Source organism: Pelmatolapia mariae, linkage group LG20 (genome assembly GCF_036321145.2).
Source record: "Pelmatolapia mariae isolate MD_Pm_ZW linkage group LG20, Pm_UMD_F_2, whole genome shotgun sequence".
In the NCBI taxonomy this organism is placed as follows: domain Eukaryota; kingdom Metazoa; phylum Chordata; class Actinopteri; order Cichliformes; family Cichlidae; genus Pelmatolapia; species Pelmatolapia mariae.
Window position 1 is genome coordinate 33969850 of NC_086244.1, and position 15678 is coordinate 33985527.

Consider the following 15678-nt stretch of genomic DNA (forward strand, 5'->3'; position numbering starts at 1 on the left):
AATATCACCTACATTCACCAGCCACTTTGTTAGGTACACATGTTAAACTGACAATGCAGTTACTTGGCAACAACTCAATGCATTCAGGCATCTAGACATGATCAAGATGATCTGATGAAGTTTAAACCGAGCATCAGAATGACAAAGAAAGGTGATTAAAGTGACTTTGAATCTGGCATGGTTGTTGGGTTCTGAGTATTTCAGAAACTGCTCAACTTCTCGGCTCTTTGTGCACAATTATATCTAGAGTTTACAGAGAATCGTCAAAGAAAGAGAAAATATCGTGTCGGTTCTCTGGGTAAAAAAGTCCTTGTTGATGCCAGAGATCAAAGGTGAATTCTCTTCTGCTTATTCTTATTGAGGTCATGGGGGGGGTGGAGCATATCCCAGCTACAGTAGGGGGAGAGATGGGGTCTGATGCAGGGCTAACACAAAGACACAGATGACCATTCGCACTCACATTCACACCTATAGGCAAATTTAGAATCACCAATTAACCTGACCCCACTAACTGCACGTCTTTGGACTTTGGGAGGAAGCCCGAGTACCAGGAGAGAACTTAAACGAGCACGGGGAGAACATGCAAACTCTACACAGAAAGGACCCGGCCAGATGGCGGCTTTGCGTGCAGCCTTGCTGTGAGGCAACAGTGCTAACCACCATGCCACTGTGCTGCCCTTTAGCATTCAGTTTTATTTACATAGCGCCAGTTCACAGCAACAGTCATCTAAATGTGATTTATATTGTAAGGTAGAGACCCTACAGTCTTACAAAGAAACCCTAACTATCAGTCATACCTATGAGAAAGCTGATAGGAAGGCCACTTTAACTCAAATAATCACTCGTTATAACCAAAGTATACAGGAAAATGGTTGAAACCTTGAAGCATTTGGGCTACAGCAGCAGAAAAATACACCACCCTGTCACCTAAAAACAAGAAACTGAGGTCACAGTTTACACAGGAACTCACCAAAATTATGCAATAAAAGATCAGAAAAACTTTGCCTGGTCTGATGAGTCTTAGTTTCTCTGCTGTGACATCTTCTGATGGCTGCTTCCAGCAGGATAACACGCCACGTAACAAAACCCAAATCATCTTGAACAAGACCGTGATGTCACTGCCAACAGATCTCAATCCGACCTGGTACTAACAAGGTGAATCTAATAAAGTTGGTACTGAGGGTAGATCTCATTAAACACTGACAGTGCTACACACATGACCAGGTTATGAAACAATCGCCTTTGAGTCAGCCAAATGAGTGTCTTCAAAACTATCGAGAGCTCTTTAACCAAAAGCCAAGTGACATTAAAAAATGTTAAAAAGTAACATTGTTACTGCCAGAAGGACTGCTGGCAAACGAAAGAGTTTAAAAAGAAAAGTTGGACTTTCATCCAAATACACCAGTGTGTTCATATGCTTCACCAGTAAATTTCAAAATAAAGCAAACACTACACATGTAGCGCAAGCATAAAACATGTCAAGTCACTACGAGTTACCACTGCATCAGAATTAGCAGGCAGTAAATATAGTACTATGGTCCATGTATTTACAGTGTGTGTGTGTGTGTGTGTGTGTTGTTCCATTCCTTCTCCAAAGCGGTAGAGTCTGAGTCGTGATCTGGCCCCAGGGAGATGTGAAGCTGATTTGTGGTTGTTTCACTTTTCAGGGAAAATAAAAGACGGGCTTGTGTGTTGCCGTCTTTTTTTCCAGCCTCCATCTATTCTGAACTTAACCACTCTCCGCCTCCAGAACCCAGTCTGTCAGCCACTGTGATTAAGTGTGAGAGACTCGAGATTATGCCTCAGGCATTCGAGTGGCAAAAGTGGACGCAGGTCACATGAGGCGAGCGTATAGTTTGTATACTGTGTATGCAGGTCTGACTCACTCTCAAATACAGTCGGTTTCCAGGGAGGGACAACAATAAGCTTTTATGCCATCCTGGATGTGCTGATTGTTTGCCTGCTTAACGTTGAGCACACTCTCAGTGAAAATGACAAGGTTTGGAATTTTTTTTAAGACTGGAAAATACAAAAGTATAATTAAGGAAGAGATAAAGCACAAAGGAAGCCATTTAACTGTCAGGATTCCTCAGCAGCTCCCCCCCCCCCCCCCCCCCCCCCCCTCACTCTCTCGCTCCCATTGTGTGTCTGTGTGTTTGTTGGTGAGCTAATTGTTGCTGCATAACTGGCTTGTGAATCTCCGCTGCTAAGCATCCAGGGTACTAACAAGTTATAAGCTGTTTATAGGAATATTACTGTCGCCCTCAAACCTCAACCATGTTATGATTTATGGAAAGCTGTGGTCTCACCAGAGATTTAGGCAATTACCAAAGTCTAGTTTCATACAGATTTATGTCTTGGAGAGAGTCTCTGGAGCCTTTTAAGTTGTATAAACTGGAACGCTGCGACTCTGATAATAATACTTAGCCATTTGGCGCTCTTAGAAGGAGCAGGAGAAAGTAAGTCAGTTTCTCATTTGTTCGGCGAGCCTCTTCCAATTTCACCCAAAACTTTTCAAGCAAAGAACGACCCTTTCATGGCTCGAAGTGAAAAACAGTGCTACCTAAACTCTGAGACGTTTAAGGGTGCTACTAATTATCTCCAGATGATGTCTTCATAACATCCTTGACGAGCATACTCCCCAATGTCCTGTTAAAGGGCAAAACATATGGCATTTACTCATTGACGGGTGCCGCTGTTCTGCTTGTTCTTATCAAGTCGCTCTACATGTTCAGGATTCGTCCTTGGATGCAGTTATTTTGTATCATAGTCAACAAGATCCCTCTCTTTCTATTTCCTTAAAGGGACAGCTTCTTCTTCTATTAGCTGCTTCTTTAAGGATCATCTACCTGCATCTGACCCTATCCCCAGCATCCTCCTCTGTCGCACCAGCCCTCTGCTTGTCCTCCTTCACTACATCCATGAATCCGCTCTGTGGTCTTCCTTTTTTTCCTCCTGCCTGGCAGCTCCATCTTCAACATGCATGGTCCAATATATTTGCACTATGCCTCTCAATATAATCACTAATCAGTCTAATGCACTCATTTCTAATCCTGTCACTCCTGGTCACTCCCTTTGAACATCGTAGCATCGTCAGCTCTGCAACCTCTACGTCATGCCTTTTTATTAGTGCCACTGTCTAGAGGTGGGCGGATCGATAGCATCAATACAAACTCTGGCATTGGTATCGGATCAGTGACTGGATCAATACTTTGTTTCTATCATTTAGATCAGTATGTATCCCACATACATACCTCAAACATGCACTGTAAGAAATGTTTGAGCCTTTTCACATCTATTTTATTTACAGCCTATAGTACTTAAAGAACAGAAGTTGGCCCAAAGTGCTTTAGAGACAGCCACATTTAGATTCCAGATTTCCACAAAACCCAGTTTCAAAATACACGAAAAGCTGAAAGGCGTGTTTTGTCATGTTAACTAATTATTGTGGAAAATAAAAAGTGATTCATTGGTCATTAAAATGTGTTCAGAGTTTGCAAATTGAATGTGATTCATCTCATAAGTCATGACACACTCCTCTCTTCTGCATAAACTACCTTAATGAGTTAAAAATATTGGCATTGATATCGGCAATTCAGGCGCTGTTTTTACTGGGTATTGGATCGATACCAAAATTTGCATTATGGCACAGAACCACCACTGCCTCCAAACCACACATCATCATCATCGTCATCGGCGGATTTCACTGCTGTTATAAACCTTCCAAGATAGTAGTGAGACCTGCCATAGCCTATGGGGGACAAGAAGATCCCAAGCCTGAAAGAGATGGGGGAGGGTTGCCTTTAGCATAAAGTCTTTGCCAAATTAAATATGTGAATCATCAAGAATGGCATTTTCTTCAAGACAGATCATGTAAGAACGTTTTCCCCATAAAGCTCGACTTAAATAGCCTCAATAATTGCTTGACTCAACTGCGACTTGGTTGTTAGGTGTTCGTGGTTACTTCTTATTTAAGCTGCAGGCAATTTGTACAACACAAAGGAGTTTCAAAGAAAACTCTCAGAATACGAGCGGTTGGATTATCCCGCTTATCCCGACACGTTTTAAGAAAAACATTATCTGTTATTCTTCAATTATTTGATCATCGTGGAAGTGTTACCTTAAATCCCAAAGAACTGATTAGCAAATGCTAAAGTCATATGTTTTCAGAGTTCAGATGTGTACCACAGTGCAACTCACACATTTCCAGCTGGTTAAGTGAATGAATGTGAACTAATTAATTATGATGTTTTAACCAACAAGCACAATTTTCTACTCCAAACCTGCTGAACAACCAAAGACTAAGGCAGATGTGCACAATGGAAGCACAGTGGTAGTTGAAGTTACTTATTCCACATAAAAGATCATATTATTAAACACAAAATGAAGTTCAGTTATGTAATTTTTAAAAATCATTTTCAGCATTTGGGAGTCAATGTCAGGTATATTGCAAAACTTCAGCAGATAAAATCGCAACTATCTGCATGGCTGTGCACCATAGAGGTATTTATAAAACATAACTCAACATCTCGCTATTAAATCAATAGCTTATTATTAAATACGCTCAAAAGAAAACTGGTTACTCAGAGTGAGCAGGTTATGCGGGTAATCGGAAATTGTCTCAGTTACGGATGAACTTGCTTTGAGACCGGTGAGAAAATAGTTTGTAGGACTGAGAAAATCTTCCCAGGAACATGTTTGGGCTGGTAATACAAAAGACAAAACTATGCAGCTCAAAAATGCAGCCATTACAAAGCTTATTTTCTCTTTTATTCCCCGTCTCACGCCCATCGCGCTATCCATGTGGCCTCCTCGGCCTCACAGGTGCATGGAAAGATTTGCTGTGGTATTTGGTGTTTGTTGAAAGAGATCAACAAGCAAGGACAAGCTCTCTGCAAAGCAGTCCTGAGAGCCCGACATCATTCCACGAACAGCTGTCACGCTCGTTGTCTCCAGCACCACCTTCACCCTATTCGGCCAGCGCCAACGGCACCCCATCAGCGCTGATGCACACTCGCTGTCGAATATGGCAAAGAAGTAAAAAGGCACAGATTGCACCTGCATGTGTACAAGCACACACTGTGCATTCCCACACTTGAATGTGTAGATGTGACAGCTGCAGGGAGGGCTGTCCAAACACAGCCACTTCTGACAGCACTTCAAGTGAAAGTGAGCATGTGGAGGTTTGTAGTAATTTGCCATCTGGAGGGTCACTTTTGGTGTGTTTAAGGTGGCAAAAGGTTAAAAGACTGGAAGTTTCAGTCATCTGCGACAAAGGTAACAGTCGGCTAAGAGACGCGCGCTCCTCTCTATACAAGAAAGCAAAGTGATACCATCTCCAGTGATTTGGCATTTTTGATCTGCCCACACACATACATGCCTCGCCTTGCATTATTATGTCATTGCAGCCCACCTCCTTCTGTAATTCCTATTGGCACACCTGGGTGTGGCAGCTTATGAGGATTCATGTTTGGGTACTTTCGAAAATTACTTCCAGACATTTTGTCCCGGCATTGTTAGGTTTCGTAAGACTTTCATCTCCGAAATGGAAATTAAACAAAATCACTAATGTTAAGTATTTACCTCGGGAATTTGCAAAGTGGAAAATTAAAGAGTAGAAAGAAAGACCTTTTCATTTAAACCGAAGATACTGTTACAGCCGCTATCGTGATTACTGTTGCTGCAGCGATTAACTCCACAAGTGCTGGAGTGGCAGCGAAACACACACGTGAAAGCTGATCATGGAGTTTAATGTCAAAATGGAAGAAGAAGAAATGTGAGTGTTAAGGGTTTAAAAGCAGGAACACTGCTCGGTGTGTACTGTGGGCTTATAAGGTTCCATAATTTATCAAAAATAAGTCTGTAATGATCTGTCAATGCAAGGAAATTTGGTTGGGCGACGACTTAACTAAAAGGTTAGTTAACTACATTTGTTAATATGTAATTTGCACTGTCTGACAGTTTGCTCACATAACTTCACACAGTTCTGACAGTCAGTGATTTACACTGCTGCCAGGACACTGACAGCCTTTCACACATACAAACGCATGTATAAACGGGTTCATAGAGAAATTCTTCTAAATCAAATAATGACTCATCCTTTAAATGCAGCTGATGTAGCCTCCTCTGTCAAAAGTGAATTACTCCCGCCAAGGCGGTTGTGTTTGCACGCATGTGTGTCATTCTCTCTTCAAACATGATAGGTCAAAAAGTTTTGAATGAATTGTGATAAAACTTTGTAGAGGTGTAGAGTGGGCTCATTTTAACAATCTAGCTCACAGGTGTCAAACTCCAGGCCTCGAGGGCCGGTGTCCTGCAGGTTTCAGATGTGTCCTTGATCCAACACAGCTGATTCAAATGGCTAAATTAGCTCCTCAACATGTCTTGACGTTCTCCAGAGGCCTGGTAATGAACTAATCATGTGATTCAGGTGTGTTGATCCAGGGTGAGATCTAAAACCTGCAGGACACCGGCCCTCGAGGCCTGGAGTTCGACACCCCTGATCTAGCTTAATTGGTTGAAAATTGACCAAAAGTCTCACAACTTAGAAACTATGATTCTTACAAGTGTGGTTTATAGAGTCAACATAAAGAAAGTAACGTATAAAGATTTCAAAAGGGTCATATGTGACCTCTGACCTCTCCTTCAAGGTTAGTCTGAAGGTCAAAGTGATAATAATGGTACATAGAGCTGTTTAAAATTGTGTTTCTTACTACCATTATTTGTTTTGACAACATAAAGGCATGTAGGGGAATAATATAAATATAATGGGATTTTATCCTGACTTTGTTACATAGATATTTGATATCAAATACAAACTTTATAGTAACAGGTTATAATCATTTAAGTATGAATACATGTACAGTGTTTCTGAAGAAGTATAATCTTTTAATACATATTAAATGCAATCTAATTATTGTAGAAGTTTTAATAAAATATAATACATTGGATATTTTAAAAATGAACACCTTAAGTAAATGTGTACATACTGGTATCAGATGCTCGGTTTTTGTAGAAGCATTATGAACAATTAAGAGGCACAAGTCATGTTTTAGCTAACCATACTTTTTCTTTATTTATTTTTTATTTTTTCTAATTTTACAACAGAATAATTTGCTGAGGTTCTCTTGTTTCATGTCCAATTTCAGAACAAGTGTGCCAAACTCCTGTTTCATTGCTGTGTATTTTGAGAATGTCTTAAACCTCCCAAGTACACGTCCAGTCTGTGCTTCATATTCTGGGTATGAGGAAGCTCACACCCAGCTGTCCCAACACTTTCACTGCCATAACAGCCCTTTATTACTTGGAGTCAGAGTTAGACATGCCTGACGTGCCTACCTCAGCAAACCAAAAACCTCATGGGGAGGTGGGATCCAACCGCAAGGACAGGTGCTACTGAGGTGACATCACTGCCAATTGTGGGTCCTGCTGAAAAAGCTCTCACACATCCAGGACCAAGAAGTGATGACGGATACTAATGTGAAAAAATAGAGCTACAATAATGTAGCATGGCCAACATAAGGTCCTAGCAATGCTGTAGTCATTTGTTTTTAGAGATCAGATTTAATGTTTTCAGCAGCAGTGGAGATAAACAGAGATTTATGAGTAAGGCTGGCTCATTGGATCAGAAAAAAAGAGAAGAAGACGTCAACCGAAACCTTCTTTGGTTTCATCTCCGAAATTATTCATGACTGCCGAGCTGTACAAATAATCAAGCCTGAGACTTATACCTAGAATTAAAGTTTTTGTGGGTAGATTTCACAAGTTGATGTTTTATGAGTTCGGCACAAGTAATTTCCATGTTGTGTGAACATAAATAAATTATTTGATATGTCAGAATCTTGGCAGAATTGAGAGTCCTCTGTTTGCTTTGAAAGTAAATTGTGAAGCTTGGGCATGTGACCAACTGAGATCAACAGTGAAGCATGAAAGTAGCGTTCTGTGCGGTTGTCAATCACCTGTTGCTAATTGCTACTGGCATGGCGAGTGGTGGGAGGAAGGGAACGGAAACTGCAAAACTGTTTATCTTAGTGTTGATCTTTAAACTTACCTACCACAGCTCCGACATCTGGGGCACCTTTTTAGGCAAGTTTATGCTTAACAGGACTGAGTGAGCAATTTTAGTTTGACATACATCCAACTGAGAGTGCTCGCGCATAAACTGTTAACATATCTGGGTTTGCTGGGCTTTTAGTGTCTGTAACTGTTCGACTGGCAGAGCCTCTGTTGTACCATGCTGCTGTGCTGAATAAGGAGCCAAGACAAAAGAAAAAGCTTTCAGAGAACCAGTCGAATCACCGGCTAATTCCTGGGTGAAAGAATGAGATTATGTTACAAATTAGTCTCCTTCATAGTGGTGGCATGCACCGACATATGACTGTAGCTCAAACTACTCAGAAATATATAAGCAAATAAAACAATCATACATAAAACAGGAGCTGGGAGAGAGTTTAGAGAATGGCTGTGGCAATGTATTTCACATAGGGGACGTTGTGAAGATAGCAATATGAGATGAGTTGCACTGTTTGTGCATGTTTCCTAATATGAGGACTGTTTTTTAAAATGAAGTTGCTTTGTTAAAAAGTTAAAATGAAATGCTTTGTTCTTTGAAAGCACAATGTGTTAGAAAACACACAGAAAATAAAGGTATCGATCCACTAACTTTACACAGTGACAAAACTGATCAAGACTAATTTGCTGCACAAACACTGTTACTTCCTCGTAAAACCAGTGATGATCAGATAACAAGCTTCTCATGAATTACACAAACACTTATCAAGTGGCTCTGCGCTGGCTGTTAAGAAAACCACATTCACAAAATATCTTTAAGATCAGAACATATTCACAAGCAAAGCAAAGGCTTTACGTCATCAACTAAAAACACTAACACGTACTGACTGTATGATGGCAGAGCATTAAAAAACTTTTTTTCAGTGCTGAAAAAAAGGTATGTTTGTTGTTTTCAGGATTTACTCTGAGATGTTTCATTAATAACAGTTGCTAGTTTAAAACACATTAGCCTTCTGCTGCCTTATCAGCAAAGAAATGGTAACATACTCAGGCCATCATTATTACTAGTCTAATGTATGAACAACTTATTGATTTGCCAAGTTTGGCCATTTTCAAGGATTCGTAAAAAAAATAAATAAATCCAAAGTTCAGATTTACGTTGCCATTTTTATTCAAATTTTCATGTTGCTCACCTGTTTACAACTTTGTGACCACTCTTTAGAAATGGACACTTCAGTTAGCTAAGATCTACTACAGCCACTATTAAAATCCTTCTGTCAGTTTCAGTCATAACAAGAAACCTCTGTATTTTTTCTCCCATTCGTACGGTGGCCCTGAGAGATCAAATGCACTGCAACTCAAAAGCACACAAAACACAACACAAGTTGGAAAAAACACAACAAAAGTTCACAAGAAATTAAAATAAATGAATAAAATCTCAAAAACACAATGGAAGAGACAATAAAGTAAACTAACAGTAAACAGCTAACAGCAAACATGTATCTACACCATTACATGAAGCTAACAGACCTTACCTTACAGCCTTTCCTTCCTTGCAACACCAACAAATCCTCTGTTTCTCTTAAGTGTGTTTCAGTGCAAATCCTTTGCATGCTTTTGTTTCTGACACTTCTGCAGCTCTTCTGTCACATTATCATCTCCCCAAAAACACTTCTGTTGTGTTTTGTGAGATTTTTTTTAATAGCTCCATTATGTTTTCTGTGCTTTTGCAGCATTTTTCTATTTGCTGATGTTTTCTTAAGTTTCAGTGCATTTGGCCTCTGAGAGCCACCATACATTTGCACCCATTTTGCCTTTTATTTCGACCAATGGTAAAGGGTACGTGACCCGGACCAAACATGCATGGATAAACACATTTCCACACACTTCCAATCACTTCCTGCCTCTCTCCATTCCATCTGATATCACTTATCCCAGTAGGTTCATCTGGAACCAGATCAACAGATGCATTTCAATGGAGGCTCTCAGCAGCCCAGGGGCCTCTTGTCAGAGCCCACGGGACATCCCTCCTTCTCTGACCCTCCAGGAATCCCCCTCAACTATTCTAAGCACTGTCTCTTTTTGCTCTTTCCTCTGCGCCTCCTTAAACGTCCACAAAGGCCTTCAGGTTAGCAGTCACTCGATATGGCAGCAGGAGAGGAAGGAGGCGCCTGAAGGAGCAGGTCATTCTACTTGGGTGAGCAAATGGGAACATCTGCCACTTCATTTTGGTCCGTGTCTCTAATAAAAAAACACAGGAGGCGTCGTCTGAGAAAATGAGCACGTTCCAGCTCAGGGCATCGGAATGCTGAGTTAATGTTGTGATAAGGAGTTCAATGAATTATATGGCATAACTATTCTGCCGTTCCACCCGCAGGCTAGGCCAGTATTTTCCAAGGAGAGTTAGCTGGAATGGGTAGAACAGAAGGGAGAGGAAGTTTGTCAGGATAGCTGTTTGATTGATTCGTGACTTGATTCACAGGTTAGGTAAGCTGCTAAACCAGATGATACTGTAAATGAAATAAGTTTTGAATTTGAATGAAAATGACATGGAAAAGTTTTATGTAAATAATGCTCTAATAAAGTCTTTAGTTAATGCTTAATCTGACAAATTCCTTCAAAGATAATGACTAACAGAAACATTTGTATGTAAATGCATTAGCGTTTCAGTGTGAACAAAAACCACTTCCAGACTTTAATGAGCTTTTGTAAGGCCTCAGTTCTCTTTACTTAAAGTTACTTGAAGGAAGATTTGGTAAAATCGTTGAATAATTATGATTTTGTTATCATGTCGGTTTATTTTCTCACACGTTAGAGTTCAAGTTTTACATTTAAACTCGGGTACTGTGGTCAAGAAAAACATTTAATAAATAAATGGATGAACTTCAGTCAGAAACCACATTCAAAATCCCACTGTGGACAAAAACTGTAGGGAACTTTGTTGGAGATGGAGTATATTTTGTCTTGGGATACAAGAATTTCAAGTCTTTCAAGTCATAAAAGCCTCTTGCAGTTGCATATTTTGTCATTTCCCTTGGATGACTCAGTGGTCTGATGCTGGGTTCATGCCATGTATTTGGAGAACTTTGTGGTTTGATTCCATGTCGGCTTGGGAACATTCCTGCATTATTTCAAGACGGATACTCCGGTTCCTGGCCGTGTATCACACCATATAAAGATGAATTACGCTCAAATAATTGTGTTTCACATTTGAGGTATAGTCATCTAAAAAAAAAAAAATAAAGTTTTCACACGGCTCTATGAAGTCTGTTAAAAACTAAGTACGTCCTTGGTGCTTCCACAGGAATTTAGAGCACCAGGTGTTGCTAATCAAATGCACTCGACTAACTGACTATAAACGAGTGTGACCACCTCTAGAAAAGCAGAGAATTCAGGTGTGTGTTTACACAATGCAACAATCTTCACAGGAGTGGACGTCCCAGCAAATTCACCCCTAGGTCAGACTGTGCAACGCTCAGAGAAACTGCAAAAAATAAAAAAATAAAAAAATCCAAGATATTTAAGATCATCACAGTGGAATCAAAAAAAGACTGAAAGAGCATGGCTTGTGTGGAAGGGCAGCATAGTTTCCAAACATTCATCCTTTGAAACAACTTTTTCCTTTGGACAGACAAGTAGAGATATTTGGTCATAACGCACAGTGACTTGTTTGACAAAGAAAATCTAACACCCTGTATCAACTTTCAGGCACGGTGGTGGAGGGGTAATGATTTAGATGTTGTTTGGACACCTTGCTGGTATTTAATCAACCATGAACTCCCGAGGCCTGACCAACAACTAAAGCTTGTACCAAACTGGGTCATGCAACAGGACAACTATCAAAGCATAGGAACAAATCTACAACCGAATGAATGAAAAAAAATTTATTTTACAAATTAAGTGACTCAGTCAAAATGCAGGTTTAAACCCAACCGAAAGGTGTGTCCAAAAGCTATCGAATCATCTGGTATACTTGGTTTTTCAGAGAAATGTAGATGCCAGCCTAGATGTAAGCCAGCTATAAAACTGTGTGCTGCTCCTTTAATATCAGAGTTGACGTCGATGCAGTGACTTTGCAGCTATTTTTGTACCAAACTTTATTTTTTGCAAAGCAAGCAACTAGAGTCTTGTCATTATGGTCTCTATGATGTGAATTCAGTACAAGAGGAAGATGCTACTGGATGCACTGTGGCACTGTAATAATGTGTGTGTGTGTTTAAAATTAACCCATACTAAAGAGCAGTATCAGGATGCCTGGCTTTGACTCCTTTATTTTGAAGTAATCTCTTGTAAGTTCCTCCACCTTTAAGAAACTCAGCAGAGGGCCCCTTTAATCAGCAACATTCAATCTGAGTAGTTTTAGCGCATGACTAGCACACATACACAAACCCAAAAAAGAAAAACAAAATGGGAAAAGTAGACGATAAAAGCAATCACAGACTAAACTCTGAAAGAACCGGAGATTAATCTGAGCATCAGCTGTCCCTGAACGTTTCCCCGCAGCAGTGGCCTCTTTAGCTGTTTGAAATACAAATGACCACAGTGAAGCCAGCCACACATGGGTGGTTTACATTACACATCAACACATATCGGTCACACATGCCCCCGAGCCTCCCAGCTTCTCACCTCAATACACGCATCAAGTGGACATTACCACCAACATTTACCCATTACTGCATACTCACATTTGTATATGTAATATATACAGCTCTTACAGATGTCTGCCTTGTATGTTGATGTGTAAAAATCCAGCTGCCATGTGTTTGGCATTTACAGTGACTGATGACAGCTATTAGTGCTGAGTGCTTTCAGGCTGTTTCGTATTGTTTGGGGTTGTATAGCTAAAAATTCGTAGTGATCATTGTCTTTCCTTAACATCCAAACTATCCACGCAAAGCCCAGGTACAAACGGCTTGACGTTTCTTCTTCGCTCATTTTTTCTCTGTCTCTACGACCCTGGTGCTGTTAAAAATGAGTTTTTCTTTCCCACTGTCGCCAAGTGCTTGCTCATAACGAGTCGTCTAATAGTTGGGGTTTGCTGTGTTATTGTACGGTCTTTGCCTTACACAATAAAGCACCTTGAGGTGATTCGGTTCCATTTGATGCTTTATAAATACAATTGAATTCAATTGAAAGTAGCCATAAATGTGACAAGTTACATGGAACTATTTCTCAAGCCAGCTCCTGAATATAGCGAAAACCAAAGGGATCAGGTGCTGAGGCTGAGGTGGGTGGGGGAGGGCACTATTTGGAGGAGATGGAAGTTCTGGGCTGTGCAGCTTATAAGACAAACAGACGAGCCAATGTCCTGTTTTCACATATGCTGGCCTGAGCCACACTTGTTTCCCTGTATGTGTGTATGTGGAAACAATGCCCCTGCTGTTTGCCCCCCACCGCCTCTGCCGCTGCTGCTGTAGTTGCTCTACACCTGTGCTTGGCAGAGCTCCCAGCATTTCCACCCCCTCCAGGAACACACGTTACCTCAATCTAATCTACCCGCCACCCCCGTCTCCGCAGACCTCAACCGCACACCCCAAATCCACTTTAGTTCTCAGTTTACACCCTGCACTAACTTTCAGCGCTGCAGTACAAAGAACAATACATATTCAAGAGCTGCACCATGGTCAGATAGTGCACATGTGGCCCCTTTGGGATGTCTTATCATTTCAAGATGTAAAGAGGACAAAATCAAAGGTTTTTTCTAGCTACTTGCATCCCATCATGAGTCTCAAACCATAACCTCCCCCGTGCTCGCAGCTTGAGGATGAGGCGTGAGTAAGGGGTGTGTGAAGGCAGCTGTGGAGGAGAGCAGGCGGGCAAGTGGTACGTTTTTTAGGGGGTTCATAAGCTCACGAGAGCCATGATGTTCTTGTGGTTTTGGAGTGGGGGAGCTTTGTGAAACCGGAGTCCCCTGAAGGCATAAAGAGGAGGGTGAGGGGAGGGTGACTGGGACACAGCCTTGACCAGCAGAAGCCCACCTCTTTTCCCGCAGTGTCAGCGTCACAGGTGTGTGAACAACAATGCATGTGTGTGTTTGTAGGAGGCCCGTGTCTAATCAATGACACACTGTATTGTAATCATCTATTGTGGGGACACAACTGGTGCTCAAATGTAAACACAATTGGGAATAAACTCTTGGGAATCAGGTACAGCCCTCTGGCTGGACCGGGATATGCAAGATGGAGTGGAAAGCAAGATGTAAAGCACGGCAGCGACTTATTGTTTCTATAGCCGGTTCTCAACATTTTGCCATAGAAACAGTGCGCAACAAACAATGAAAGCAGGTCAGATAAAGCTCGACAGTGAATTCCACTCTGCAGCAGTTGCTAGGTAAAGGACTTTTCCTAATTCCCCATATTCATACTGGACTCCCTCACTCCCACTCCCACATACCCTCCTGAGACTGAAAACAAAGATTAAACCTTTTTTTTTCCCTTCATAACTTGACCACTGTCTATCTCCAGGGTTGGCAGGGTGCTGCATTTTTGGGATATTTCCCATAAATTATGATGGGTATCAGTAGGCCAGCTGTACTTTTGAATTCTGGTATTCGGAGTTGCTATTATGCTGATATGAATACATCTCTCTCCGCCTGTCACAATGATTCTGCTGCTGTATGTGGCAATGCACAGAACAAAGGTCGCCAAGTAAAGCGGCTCCCACTCCTCCTCGCGCCCATTCAGTGTGGCAAATAATTCTAAATCAATATTTCCATGCAAATGGTGCCATGCAGGCTGCTTGATATCCAGGTAGGTAAAACTATAACCAACCCTATGATGCCTTCAAGTGGCGCCGGTAAAATGAGCTTCTTTTGCATGAAAACTGGATGATGGTTCATAATTTACTACTACAATTTTCAACACAGCATTTCCTAACACTACCTAAAGAATTGTTGAAGCTCACAAAGCAGGAGATGAATATACAAAGTAGTCAAAGCTTTCCAGAGTGTCAAGAACTGGAGAACAAAGTATCATTTAGAAATTTAAAGAGAGCCACACAGCACAGAACAAGCCTGGCTGAGGTAGGAAGGGAAAGATTTCAAAGACTCTGGAAAGAAAACTAGTGAGATGTTTTTTAAAGACCAGCAACTAAACAACAGCTGCAGAGACACGAGTGAATGACTTTGCCAAGTTGGGCAAAGTAATACTCTCAAAGAAGATGATCACTAGAACCCTGTACAGGAATGGACTGTGAGGTTATAGATCAAGAAAAACTGAAGTATGACTGAAGTATGCTAAGATCTATTAGGATTATGTATACTGGGAGTGCCTTGTTTGTTAAGATGAGACTAAACTAGAGCTCTTTGGCCAAAGAGATGCTGTTCATGCTTGGAGAAAGAAGGAAGAGGTGTACAACACCAGCCTCACAGTGAAACACAGTGGCGGGAGGATTATGCTGTGGGGACGTGTCAGTGCATCTGGAACTGGGACTCTTGGTCATGACTGGTAAGGACTGGTCAGGAATCTTGGTGAAGACTCATTGAGATTTTGAATTTAAAAGAAAGCCTCAAGCAGGCAGCAACAATACTGGGTCTGGGTCATCACTTTGTTTTCACTCACAAAACATACATCGCTCCTTGTGAAAAACTACCTCCAGAAGACCAAAGTAAACGTTGCTAACTGGCCCGCACAAAGCCCTGACTCGAATCCCTTTGGAAATCTGTGAGAT